The sequence below is a fragment of the Typopeltis vanoorti genome, chromosome 3 (assembly GCF_054136105.1).
Source record: "Typopeltis vanoorti isolate ZY-2024b chromosome 3, IOZ_Tvanoo_1.0, whole genome shotgun sequence".
Taxonomy (NCBI): Eukaryota; Metazoa; Arthropoda; class Arachnida; order Uropygi; family Thelyphonidae; genus Typopeltis; species Typopeltis vanoorti.
The window spans coordinates 81,814,786-81,828,196 of NC_143551.1; the positions used below are offsets into that span (position 1 = coordinate 81,814,786).

General features: G+C 35.5%; 1 protein-coding gene across 2 annotated transcripts in view; it reads left to right on the forward strand.

Annotated features, from left to right (window-relative positions):
* LOC150108319 (uncharacterized) overlaps nt 1–13,411 on the forward strand; it is a 337,096-nt gene that overhangs the window by 285,885 nt on the left and 37,800 nt on the right. The gene's annotated exons all lie outside the window — the stretch shown is intronic.

The window sequence follows — 13,411 nt, forward strand, 5'->3', positions numbered from 1 at the left end:
GGTAGGTAGTCTGAAATAGAAAAAAGTCTTGAATTCTCTCCTCATTTTTGAGTACGAACTTGGCGTTCTTTGTATAAAACGAAAACAGCCATTTGCGTCTCTGTATAAGGGTTTTTGCATAAATCAAATAATTCTGAACTCCTTTAATTTCGTGGTAATGGAATGATTTGACGGCTAACTTTTATATTCCATTACATAGAAGCAAGTCTTTATCCAACTTATTCCTTTACAGAGATATGCTGTATTCAGATTGCTACCATGCTTTTTTGAGAGATGCTAGATACGTTAAAGTCGGATTATAATATACTAAAGGCTAATAATTTATGTAAAGTGTTCATTTTGCAGAAAAGTGTTTCCTATAACACTGGACGTAACATATTTAAAGAAAATGTTTGAAAAAAAAATGAACTTTGTCATTTCAGTTTACAAATGATCTATGATCGGTTGGTATTTTAAATTGTAGTTATCAATTAAAAGCGTAGTACAAAAAGCCAATTAGTGCAATATGAAAGAAGCTTCGGGAAAATGAATAAATAAATATTTAAAAAATACCCACAGTGGAGGATGTATGAGTTTCTTGCTCTTGAATGGGTGAATGAAATATATGTACATTGAATATAAGTATAAAAACTGGACTTTCAGTAAAATAAAGCTCAAAAAACAAAATAAGGTAATTCAATCTCAGTCTCAAACTACCAAAACACAGTCAGACGCGTATCTAGTAAACCAGAAAAATGCCATAAAATTGACATTAGATTCAGCTTAAAGAAAACAGTCAGAAATAATCTGGCATAAATGTATAGAACATAAACTAAAAACTAAAGGCAATAATGGATATCGTTAGCAGTGCACGGAGAGGTATGGAGAGTTTTAGCCAAGGCTCTGCACTCTATATTGGAACAGAAAGGATTAAATGAGTACATATCCAAATGATTCGAATGTGGAAGGAAAATTTTAATAAGGATTTAATAAGTGATTGGTGCGCATTCCCGAATGACAGCTCTGATCCTTCCAGGATGTCATTGGGCCCATTTCTCCTTCAAGAAGATACCATTGCAACCGACAAAGACTTTTGCCTTTCCTTCATTAAATGTGTACTTATATTAAAAGATGTTATAAAATGTGTGCTATGAGATTTGTATCAATTTTTAGAAAGGAGGATTTCACCATTTATCTAAAATTTGGTTTCGAACGATGAGTTATCTCTTAACAGTTATTCCTTATCAGGTGTAATTTATTGTACACCTGTATTACGTAACAAGAATTAGTGATGTAGTACCTACTATCAAACTTGTTTGTAAACTACTTCTCCTGCTACCAAAAACTCCCTCGTATTGCTTATACATACTCTACTTTTGGGCAATATCATTGATTACTTTCTCGGAATCGTCAGAACACTCTTTAGAATGAAGTAGAATGTAGTACGCAAGTGCTGTATTCTCAAAATGGAATTAATTCATTTTCTATGCATTTTTTAATTCGAAATATGCAAGCAAAAGGAAACTGATATGCTTCTGTAACGAAATTTCTTAACGAATGGCAGTTCATCGAAAAGGCGGTTTTATCGAATAAACAATTCTTCGAACGACAGTTCATCACAATACAATTCGGCGCAAATACAATTGATCGAAAAAAACAATTCCCCAATAATTTTGCGACGAATTATTTCATAAATCATCGAAAGATTAATTTTCTTGAAAATTATTGTTCTAAAGTGTTCGATAAGATCACCTAAGATGTATGCAACATATGTAGGTGATCATTGATACGTTATAATTATTTTGTTTTTTACAGCATTATTCTGCATGCGTACCTGGTACTTCACTGTGTAGATAATGATTTATCTCTAGATAAAAAAAAGTTCGTTCTACCTAATTGTTTCACAACACAGTGATCAGATTGAAATCAAAACTGACAAATTTTAATATAGATGTTAACTATAAAATAAGAAACCATAAGATCTTAACTATAAAATAAGAAACCATAAGATCTTAACTATAAGAAATTTCAACCTTTCGAAACTTCTTTATTAAAATTTTCTAATAAAAGTGATACTGTTGGAACTCAAACTGAACCACACAGACTTCTTGTGCGTTTTAAAAACTCAGATGTTTGCGCGTATTCCACTAAGTCACAGAGTTATTGCACTATAAAATGTCGACATGTTGTTCCTTTGTAGTCCCGAATATAGTTGAACTGAAAATTCGAACGGTTCGACAATTTTTATAAAAGGTTCAAATATCAAATCTGAATAAATTTTATTCCATATAACTGGTCTGTGTGTATGTGTGTGTGTGTGCGTGCGAGGGGACGTGACCATAGCCCTTTATTAGAAAGGCCTGAGTAACGCAAAGAATTTTTATCAGTTCTCTTCAGTTGAAGGCGAGATATCCAAATTCGATTTTCAAACAGGATATTCTGTGCTGTTTGTTTGTCTGTTAACTAAATCGATGTTCTATTAAAATAAGTTATTTTTTTACCATATTCAGATGACAGGGTTTTTTACTCCCGCAAACGGTTCCCACGAACACACATATCTACGGATATAAAACACTTACCGGATAAAGAAGACAACGGGAAACTTCTTGTTCTCTAAATATTCTATAATAAAATAACATCGCTGCCGCACCAACCATTCGGTTGAGGAGAGAGAGAGAGAGAGAGAGGAGTATAAGTCAGAATAATAATTAAGATTTTTACATAATATTTTCAAGATTGTTAAAACATACATGAGATACACGAAACGCATATACTGACTGAAGGGAATATCCATCAAAAATATTGTCATACACATCTACATATATGATATAAAGGGAATATCATGCTAAGCATCAATTACATCACAAGTTAATCCATTAAAAACTGTAGTTCCTTTTGATAAATACAATTTATTTCACGTCTCATAATTCATTTTTCTATGAACAGTTCATCCAATGATTTATAGTTTCAGCGAATTGTGATTTTTCGAGGAATTGCCCTTCCATTGTTTTTCGAATAATTCTTTATTCGATTATTTGTGTTTTTGATAAATTGCCTTTCGGTAAATTGTCGTTCGATCAATTGTCTTTCGACGAATTGTTTTCGGTGAATTTTCTGGATACCCTTCTGCTGAATTCTAGCAAAATTATGGATTATTGATTTCATGTTAATTGTGATTCAAATTTCATTCTCACTAATTTGCCATGGACAGATAATTTTGATATTATATTAGCATATCGAATTTAAGTTCAATAAATAAATATTCTGATGCTATTTCATTCTCCACGCATAGGCCATATCTTTATGGAAATTAGGCAATCGGTGTCAGTCTTTCATTTTCACTCCGTCTTTCACTATTGTCCAGGTTGAGTTAATTTCTCCGTCATTCAGTGCGCAAGGTGATGTGTTCAGTTTAACTTATGAAAGAAATATTTATCACTGGTTACTGTTGATTTGATCTCGGCACTGTATGAAATAAAGATATGCTTCAAATGGCTAAATAATCAAATATCTCATCACAAATAATCAGTTGATGACTTTCGCGATATCCATGGGGAGGCTACCCACTTTAAAGAATTCGATTTTCAAACAGGATATTCTGTGCTGTTTGTTTGTCTGTTAACTAAATCGATGTTCTATTAAAATAAGTTATTTTTTTACCATATTCAGAATACAATGCTTAAAAAAGATAGATATAGAAATTCATTCATATGGGAATATGAAAAACTACTTTAAGAAATATCATAATGAACCAAATGAAAATATAGCTATTTATCGATCAGTAACATGAAAACAGATAAAGAAGCTTTAATTAATGGTTTAAATTAAATTAAATTTAAACTATCTAAATTAAATGGTTTTAAACAGTATTTTCATAAAATATTAAAATATATATTTTATCACAGAGTCATTCCAAGTGAAATCACGAAGCGCTGCAGCTGCGAAATTTTTTATTTTATTAAAATATAGTTATTTTATCACTCTATCCTTTAGATGTAGAAATATTTTTAAAGAATTTTCCTTGGTATCGTTTTAATTAGGGTGGCCAAATTTATTTCGGTGTTCACAACATTTTCACGCTTTTGTAGTGTTTAAAAATAATCACAGCGTATTTCACAATTATACAATTTTTGATTTTTACACGATTTCAACATTCAAATAGGATTTTTTGCTTTCTTATTTGTATTTTCAAGCATAGTTTAATTTTTTCAAGCAGTGGCCAACTGCTTTCGGGCTCTGAGTGCTCTTTTTCCTCATCTTACTAGATCTTTTAGGCTCTAGTTTGAATCCATAAGTCTGATTTTTGTGTCTGTTTGATTGTTACAGGTAGTAGGATATATATGGATGTCCAAAATCACTTTAATTGAAGTCTTTGTTCCATGAAAAAATTGCCTTCATTTCTTTTCGTTTTTCGTTTAAAGTTAGATAGGGTAAACGGACTCCCTACACGGGACCAAATAGGCGTTAGTGATTTTTTTTTGATATGTTTCTTATTTAAAAAATCGCAAAAAATTAAAAACAGCTACTTTGAAGCCTATAAAACTTGATATTATCTTTCATGAAACATTCAAATAACAATCTGAAATGTTTATTAGATACTTTTGATATGTGGCTATAAAGCATACTACTTGGTCCCATACTGGAACAGCCTAGATAGCTTTTTGAAAATGAAAACCGGAATTCTTTTTGTTGTACCTTTTAGTGTATTTAATAGATCTCATCACCACATAATATTTTTAATCTCTTGAGGGTGAGAAGTACGAAAATTACATGTTACGAGTTATTAATCACCAGTATTAATGTATGAATAGAATAAAATGTTAACAAATACAATATTTAAAATTTTATAGCAATGTCTTTATTACGCAACAACGTAATTTCACATCGTTAGAGTTTGCAAAGAACAATGCGCACTGTAGTTTGACTTGCTTATAAAAGTTTGTTCAAACTGAACCAATTTTACTTAGCTAGGTAATAAAAATAACTGGCGCTCACTCTTAATTTATTTTATTTTGAAAAATGATATGATATATTTAATAGTAATCTATAGTAAGTCAAATTTAATTTTAATGATTATCATCTTAAACACTACAGACATCATTTTTCAGTCATTGTGAAATAACCTTTGATCGAGTGATTACAACAAAGTTCTTTTAAAGCGAAATAGTAGCGAACAGCAACATTTTTCTGATCAACTTGGCACCAATTGTGATGCATTCTTGTGTTGTCAGTTTTTCTCTGATTTTTCTAATCTTTCTTTAGGCAGCTTGATTTCGTGTTCAATGTCTTCACTCAACTATTGAAAACCATATGACAATATATGTTTTCAATAGAGCTTTGCAAACTTGCCTTCGTGCCCATGCTTTGAATGGTTCTCCCAGTACCATAAAATGGTCATAAACTATGTAACGTGAAGATGATATTGGTTTATTAGGCACTCTACAAATAACTCAAAATCATCTCTGTGGTTAGTCAGGTTCTTTTTATTTATATACTGAGTGAACGAGCAATAAATTAACTAACCTTTTTTAAAGTGGGTTTTCTATAGGGTTTCAAATGGTTTATTAAGACTCCCTGGAAAGCAAGGACTGCTATTGTGTCGAGTTTCAGCAATCAGCCACTGATAACATAAGCTGTTTTGGATTTAAAAAAATTTTTTAAACACACCACAAATGAATGTAATATAGACAGCCTAGACTTGTGCATTTACCTAACGAAATGACAATAAGCCCTGTATCAGAAAAGGTGGAGTTTACTGAAAAATCGCTAAAATTCCAAAACAAATGATATCTTCTTTTGTAGTTTTTAAAACTTCAACCCCTGGCGTTTACAATGAAATTTCTTTTTAATCATTAATTCATTTAATTTTTACTCATTTGCAATTCTAAACATGGCAGACAACTGATTATCCGAAAAGGATGTTCAGGTTCTAAATACGCTGAATGATACCACAAAATATTTTATTTTATTTATTTTTTTCTTTTTATTATTTTTTCTTTTTTTTTATTTTTTTTTTCAAAATCTGCATATGCTAAAAACATGAAAATAATATTTGTTAAGAGTATGTTTCATAAAAATTTCAAATTCCTACTCTTTCCTCCATTTGCTTCGAAGTGAGATGTTTTTATTTATAATAATAATAATTATTATTATTATTTTGCAAATGATGAGATAGTTTTTCATAGAATAATGGTTTCTGAAGGGTAGGATACAAAATGGGGAAAATAGCACTCTGACTACCAGTTATTAAAAAAATTTTGTTTGTCTAAAACGCAAATGAGAAATAATACAAGGTGTATTATCTTGATTATTAAAAACGTAGCAAAATATCAGAAATTCGAGATACTGAAAGTAAATTGTGATTGAATGTGAAACAACATGGCCGCCATTTAATAGGATACCAGAATATATTTTTTTAATAAAAAATATTCTAAAGGTTATCAAACAGATGGTTAATTAGTGATCACAGAAAAATTGCGAAAAACCAAGAAGCTGATTGTGGTTACCTGCTCCTACTTTTGAGGGTGTTGAAATTGGGGAATTGAGCCGATAGTGTAATAAGTTTCATCTTCCTCTTTTAGGAAGAGTTGGATAAAATGTTGCTTTCATGTTGTTGGATTGATGTCAGATGAGTCGGACAACTTCTAAAGGCAATAGAGGATAGAGGATTAATTCTGAAACATCAACTCATAGTACAAATGGAAGGATACAATCTGGGCCAGATGGCTTATTAATATCAAGGCTATTGAGTTTTCTATTAATATCATTCAAACGAACGATCAAAGGAGGTATACTGTGGGTGGCTTATGAAATAGTATGAAGAAATTTGTCTTGGTCCTTTAAACAGGAGTTGAAGGATAATATTGTTGTCAAATGGTTTGTTTTCCCTTAGGAGATGTTATTGTTGTTCCATCAGAATGAAAGAGATAGATAGATAGATTTTTTTAATTTTTTATTTAACTTGATAAAATATACATTGGAAGATAGGCAACAAAAAGGACTATTTAGATATTATAAGAATATATATTACAAAGAAAAAGAAGGATTTTTATTTTTAGATATACAATAGAAAGGAGACAAAAGATACATGAAGAGAGGATTTGTCTTTTTAGCAAGAGTCAATATTACAGTTCGGTATCACTTTTATTTATTTTTCAGCTGAAGTGTATCGTCTTCGGCAATCCAGAACAGGGTACCATTTGGATTCCACTCCTCCATGAATTTCGCTACAGTACTTGTTTCTTTTTGATAATCAAATTCCAGTAAAAGCCTACTTTGTACTTTCCGACGTAGGCTATACATGAGGGTTTGTTACGATTAAGTGATGGATAGGTGCTGGTTATTTCTTGTGTGCTTAAGGTAGAAACTGTAGATGACGGCCTTAGCACAGATGAAGAGGAAACTGCATTTTCTGTGTTTGTTCTCTGCACGAGAAAGTGGTATATGTTCTTGTAGTTGGAGGAAAGAATTGGAAATAAGGCTTCGAATGATGCAAGATGAAAGGTGGACTCCCCGCAGTTTCTAAAATGAAGACAGATTCCCTGAGGTGTAACGATATCTGGGAAGACTTTTATAATAGCAGCTTGCATCTGTTGGTATTGATTTTCAATTTTTGGGTATTTCAATGGTAGGCATGTGAGTGTTTTCCACTTTAGGATCTGGATTGGAAGGTCCCCTATGATTCTTATTCCTGCCCAGTTCCATGTAGGGAAAAGAAAGGACTGGTCCGTTGTGAGACTTGTTATGTTTATGTTTGAAAACAATCGCCCTGCTCAGCCAGGAGTTGATTCTGTGGATTCCAGTCTTGGTGGAAAAGATCTAAGGTGTTGTTTTGCCTATGGTGGTGATGCTTGTGTAGGATCTGACTTCTTACCTTTTGTTTGAAGGCTGCAATGAGTTGGTCAGCTGCCTCTCTCTCTCTCTGTGAAGTTCCTGTGCTATATGGTCTTGTATGTCTGAGGTAGAAGCTGTATATTACCGCTTTCGCAGTGATGAAGAGGTAATTGCAGAATGAATGATTATTTGACTCTGCATGGACGAGATTTGAAATACTACTCTTCTGTATGAAGACTATCACAGGTGAGAGCTAGAGTTTTCCGAGACAAACTGATTAGTTGGCTGTTGACTGGGCATTCCAAGTAGATATACCGGTCTATTGCTGATCGGTATCAGAACAAGCAGTTATTTGAGACATTTGAGTTAAATTTTCGTAATATCGTTGGAGTGGGTAATACATTGTCCCACATTTTCCACTGAATATCTGCGTCGGGTTTGATGGCACTTGTTGTCAAATGGTTTGTTTTCCCTTAGGAATTACCATTGAAATAGTGTTTGGTGATGATGATGCAGGATTTTTTAATAAAGTGCTTTGGTTCGATTGTTGTGTTAGAGTGTTGTAGATTTTGTTGGTGTTGCTGGGTGTAAGTTTCTTCCATTAATTAGTAGTGTTTATCAGAAAGATAGGCACCGGATCTTCTGAGTTAAGAGGGCTAAGCCCCTCTTCGGTTATGTTATCAGGCATAGCGGCCTTTACAGTGTGCATCTGTATAGCCTGATTCCCGTATTCCAGATTTTCAAGCGATTTTAGAAAGCGTCACGTGAGGCTCTGAGAAAGAATGTCACCCAAGATTCTCACACCTCGCCAGCTCCATGGAGGAAAGAAAATCTCTTTCTGAGTGATAGGGTTTCTTACCATCGTGTTGTGGAAGATGGGTTCCATAAGGATTTCAGGAGGGGATGGTGTCTTCACTGTGTGCAGGAGGTTTAGCTTCTTCCATCTTCGAAGGGCATCTTTGTAGGTTTGTTAGGTTCACTGGGACGTGCGCTGTTGTCATTCTTAAGGTTGTGGAGAGAAAGATAGACCTCTAGTGGCAGAAGTGAAAATATATTCGGTGGTGCATTTGTGTGATATTTCCTGTTGTAGGGTATTAAGGAGAAAGCGAGTGCGGAACATTGTTATCCTGTTGTAAATGGACGTCAAGTTTTGTCCTTCATCTTTGAGAGAAGTACATAGCTTAGAGTAGAAAAGCCTGTTTGGTTTGTTCCATATGAATCGATAGATGGTTGGCTGTATTTGTTTGATAAATTGCACTTGTGGTGTGAGAATCTTTAGTGTATGCCAAATGACACCGGTGGCTGTTTGGTTAACATTATTGTTCTTCCCCTTGTGGAGGCAGATGCTCGTATTGCTGCCCACTTTCCTAGTACTTGCTTGAAAGGTTTAATTAGTGTTTCCCAGTTCTTTTCCACATAAGAGGGCGTGTTTCGTAGATAAATCACCAGGCACTAGTTTCTATCTGCGGACCAGCGACCAGACATTGAGGAATCGGTTCGGTTTGTCCATTTGCCACACCACAGTCATGTGATATTATTTGCCTTTAGTTTGGCTCCTGAGTCTGTTTGGTATTGTTAGTATGCTGTTTGTATATTATGGAAATCCTCTTCTTTGCGGGCTATAATTGTATCATCATCAGCACATGCTGTCAGGGTTATGGTTTGGTAGGAAAGTTTAGGACGGGATGCCCTAAGCAGCATGCTTAATCTACACAAAAAGGGCTCAATGGCAATTGTGTAAAGAGGAACTGAAAGTGGACAGCCTTGTTTAATATCTCTGCTGTATGGTACAGATATGGTAAGTCCGGTGTTCATTCAAAAGTGTGCTTTGGAATATAATATTTTATTAGAATGAATGATGCCTGAGCACACTTTTGCATGAACAACAGACTTACCATATCTGTACCATACAGCAGAGGTACTGCGGTTCAATGCTGTCGAAAGCATTTTCTTGGTCTAGTGCTACAACACCCATTGTTTCACTGTTGCTGTTGGCTATGCTTATGAGATTCCTTATGCGATGTAAGTTTTCATGGATAGATCGTCCAGGAATGGAATAGTTCTGATGTCTATATATTATTTCGTTCAGAGCTGGTTTAGGTTTGTTGGCAATGGCTTTTGATATTATTTTACAGTCTATGTTTATGATGGAGCTGGGTCTCCAATTTCCTAATTTCGTTGCGTCTCCTTTCTTTGGAATAGGTTTAATAACAGATGTTGTCATATTGAGTGGGAAGCCATTGGTACTGGCGTCGACATATACTCTGTAGAGGATAGGTCCAAGCTGTTCCCAGAAGGACTGGTAATATTCAATGGTGAGCCCATCTATGCCAGGAGATTTATCTTTAGATAAGGAGGTGCAGGCAGTTGTTAAGTCGTGTAGCGTGATGGGAAACCGCATTGCTAGTGAGAGTCTTTTCACATCGGTGAGAATTATATCCGTGGCATCCATAGATGTTGAGTTACGTTGGTATAAATTTTTGTAGGACTGCAAGGTATATAAAAGCATTTAGCCATGATTTTCTATGATGTTTCCACTATCTGTTATTATAGCAGATATAGTAGTTCGCTCTTGTTGGCGTTTTTCTAGTGAGAAGAAATACTTTGTGGGTGCATCTGCGAAGTTAATGTGTTTGCGTCGTGCGTGCTCTTATTAGTGCTCATCTTGCAGAGTGCTCTAGGTGTGAGCTTATGGTGACTTCTAGGGACTGGTAATAGATCTAGGTTCTAGGACTACTGGAACCAGTCCCTAGAACTAGGGACTGGTTCTAGGGACTCGGATTCCGGATGATGTAATTGCTGTTGTTGCAGATTTTTAAGGACCTAATGTTTATTCAAATTTCTCTGGTGACTATATTTTTGGGTAAATACCCTGACGTTGGATTTAAAGAGAGTTGGATTTGACTGAGAGTTGTTTCCATGAGACTTTTGTTGTTTGCTAGGAATGCTCTGTTTTTGAGGGGGTTGGCTGTTTGCTGCTTCTGGTTTTCTGATCCGCTAGGGTTGGTAGTATTGTTAACCGGTTTCTCATTTTTGAGTGTATACGGACATAATGTTCTTACATGACCTTCTTCGTGGCAGTAAAAGCACTGAGCAGGGACAGTGATATGAAATGTGTAGGGGACTCCATCTATTTCCGTATTGATTATTTTAGGTATGGAGCCGATTGTGTTGTCGCAAAGTGCATTAGAATCTGATGTCGCTGCGCCGTAGTTCGACAGTAATTCGCGAAGCATTTGATGGCTTATTTACGATGGTACATTTGATACTGTTACTTTCGTGGGATCTAGCGCGATTGGTGAGACATTCACATGGCATGCTCCGATGTTTATTCCCTTTTCAATTAATGTCTCAGACCAAGATGCATTGTTAAAGTACATTTGTACGGTTCCGGCAACTCTTGAAATGTGAGTTATATTTTTTGGTCGAACATGCTGCGTTACTGCTTCTAGGTACTTTTCTAGTGGGGTATTTTCGATTATGAAAATTACTATTTCGTTGTCTCGGGAAACGCGGTTGGTTAGCTGTACGTTTGTACGCGCGGTGGTCGTCCCAGTAGTCCCAGTCTTTCTTGATAGATAAATAGACAGAGAGAGAGAGAGAGAGAGAGAGAGAGAGAGAGAGAAAAAAAAGAGAGAGAGAGAAAAAAAAGAGAGAGAGAGAGAAGAGAGAGAGAAAAGAGAGAGAGGTGAAAGCATTGTAGGCAGAGGTTTTGTCCAGCAGTCTTAGCAAGTAACCAGAACGACTCGGCTGTCGTTTAAGCATGCGGATAGCGTAGTGCGTTTGGTTCTTACAAAGTCTGTTTTAGATTTATTGATGACATTTTTACAATTGTTACTGGCTGTAGTAAAAACCGAGTGAAAGTGTGGAGATTTTATTTTTAGCCATTGAGTGTATGCTTTATTTTTAGCTTGGACACATAAGAGCACGGATGTTGAGTGGAATGTGAAATGGGGAATAAAGGCACTCATCCCAGAAAGAATATTTTAGTTCTTAGCTCAGAACAAGTGCTTGTATCAAAGTAATAATCAGATCATGGAAGAGAAGCATAGCAATCTTATAGGTCATTTGAATTAGCACCATTGTCGTGCTATAAGGTACCAGACTGAGATTTGCTGTTAAAAGGAGGATCTCAAGGAAGGGGGGGAGGGGGAAGACAACGTTTTGGTCAGATTTGCCCAGAAGAAAGAAAGAGAAAGAGAGAGAGAGAGAAAGGGAAAGCTGGTTATGGAAAAATCATTGGAGCTGGGAGAATGGTGGGATTATGATTCTGGTAGGTAGGTTATAATTTATTTTAAATCACTACTGCGGTAGCATTTCCATTAGATCTGCGATCACCTTGCAGAGATTAATAATCGAAGGAGTTCAGTGTAATCATCAAAATAAGCCAGCAGTAAATCTAACAAATTGCCGACCTAGTTGGCCGAGTGGTTACCGTATCCGCCTCCCAGCCAAAAGGCTGCGGATTCGAATCCCGCCATCAGCATGGATGTTTGTGATTGTCTGTGAAAATACTGGTAGTGGTGGTGATGTGCACCAGATGGCGTTGGTGTAGATGATGCGGTTCGCTATAGTTGGTGGATTGAGTGGTGGAGACGAAGAGTTGTAGAGCAGGTGCCCTCCCTCGATGAGTCTTTGGACTCCTTGGAGGTGTCACTTAATAATAATAATAATAAATAAACGCAACAAAATCAGATAAGGATATCTGAAGCAAAGCAGATTCATATAAAATGTACGTCTGATGACTTTTGACATGAGATATCAGAACTGGCAGAAAAAAACATGTTTCACTCTTCTTAATACATTATTCAGGATGTACTGTGGAAATTTGTTGGTGAGCGATGGTCGTAGATGCCAGATGAGGTTCAGTAATGAATAAAAGATCATATTTGGATGTCTGTAATTTGGGAGGAGGGGTACATACACATCCTTGATGTTCATATTAAGTATCGGAGTTTATTGGATTTTTGATGTATTTGTTTTGGTTTTGCAGCACAATCGTTTTTGTTGTATTTCTGATAATTTATGAAAATTTTTGTTGGAGAATTTTTTGACCGCAGTAACGCTACCATTTGTTATGCTATTTTTCATCTCAGAATGTTTGGAAAACATACAGTGTAGAGGCAAGAATAAGAACTTGTGACTACTCCTACACTGGGGGGGGGGATTTGCACAGACTGCAATTAATTGTAGCCCTAACATGCCCCTACAAAGCTGCTATACGCTTACTCCCCCTCCAGGTATAACCTGGCAGAGTAAGCAGCAGAAGGATTATTTGCCAGTTAATTGTGAAGCCTCTCTAAGTGTTACCAGCAAGTTCGGTCCCGTATACTATCTGGCGGTCTGCCTGCTTAAACCATTTTACCGCAATATACTCAAATGGAAAAAGTAATGGATTCCTAGGTGACTGATTAGGAACATCATCCCGCTCCTCATGTAAGAAGAAAGACTATAAACGGATCTGAACTGATACTTTCTACAATTCAAATACTAGCCTATTCACGTCTAATAAGCTGAACAACTGTACAGAGTCGGCATCCGGTAAACAAACAAATAAACAAAAACTAATAATGCAACTCAATAATGGGATTCTTCGTTC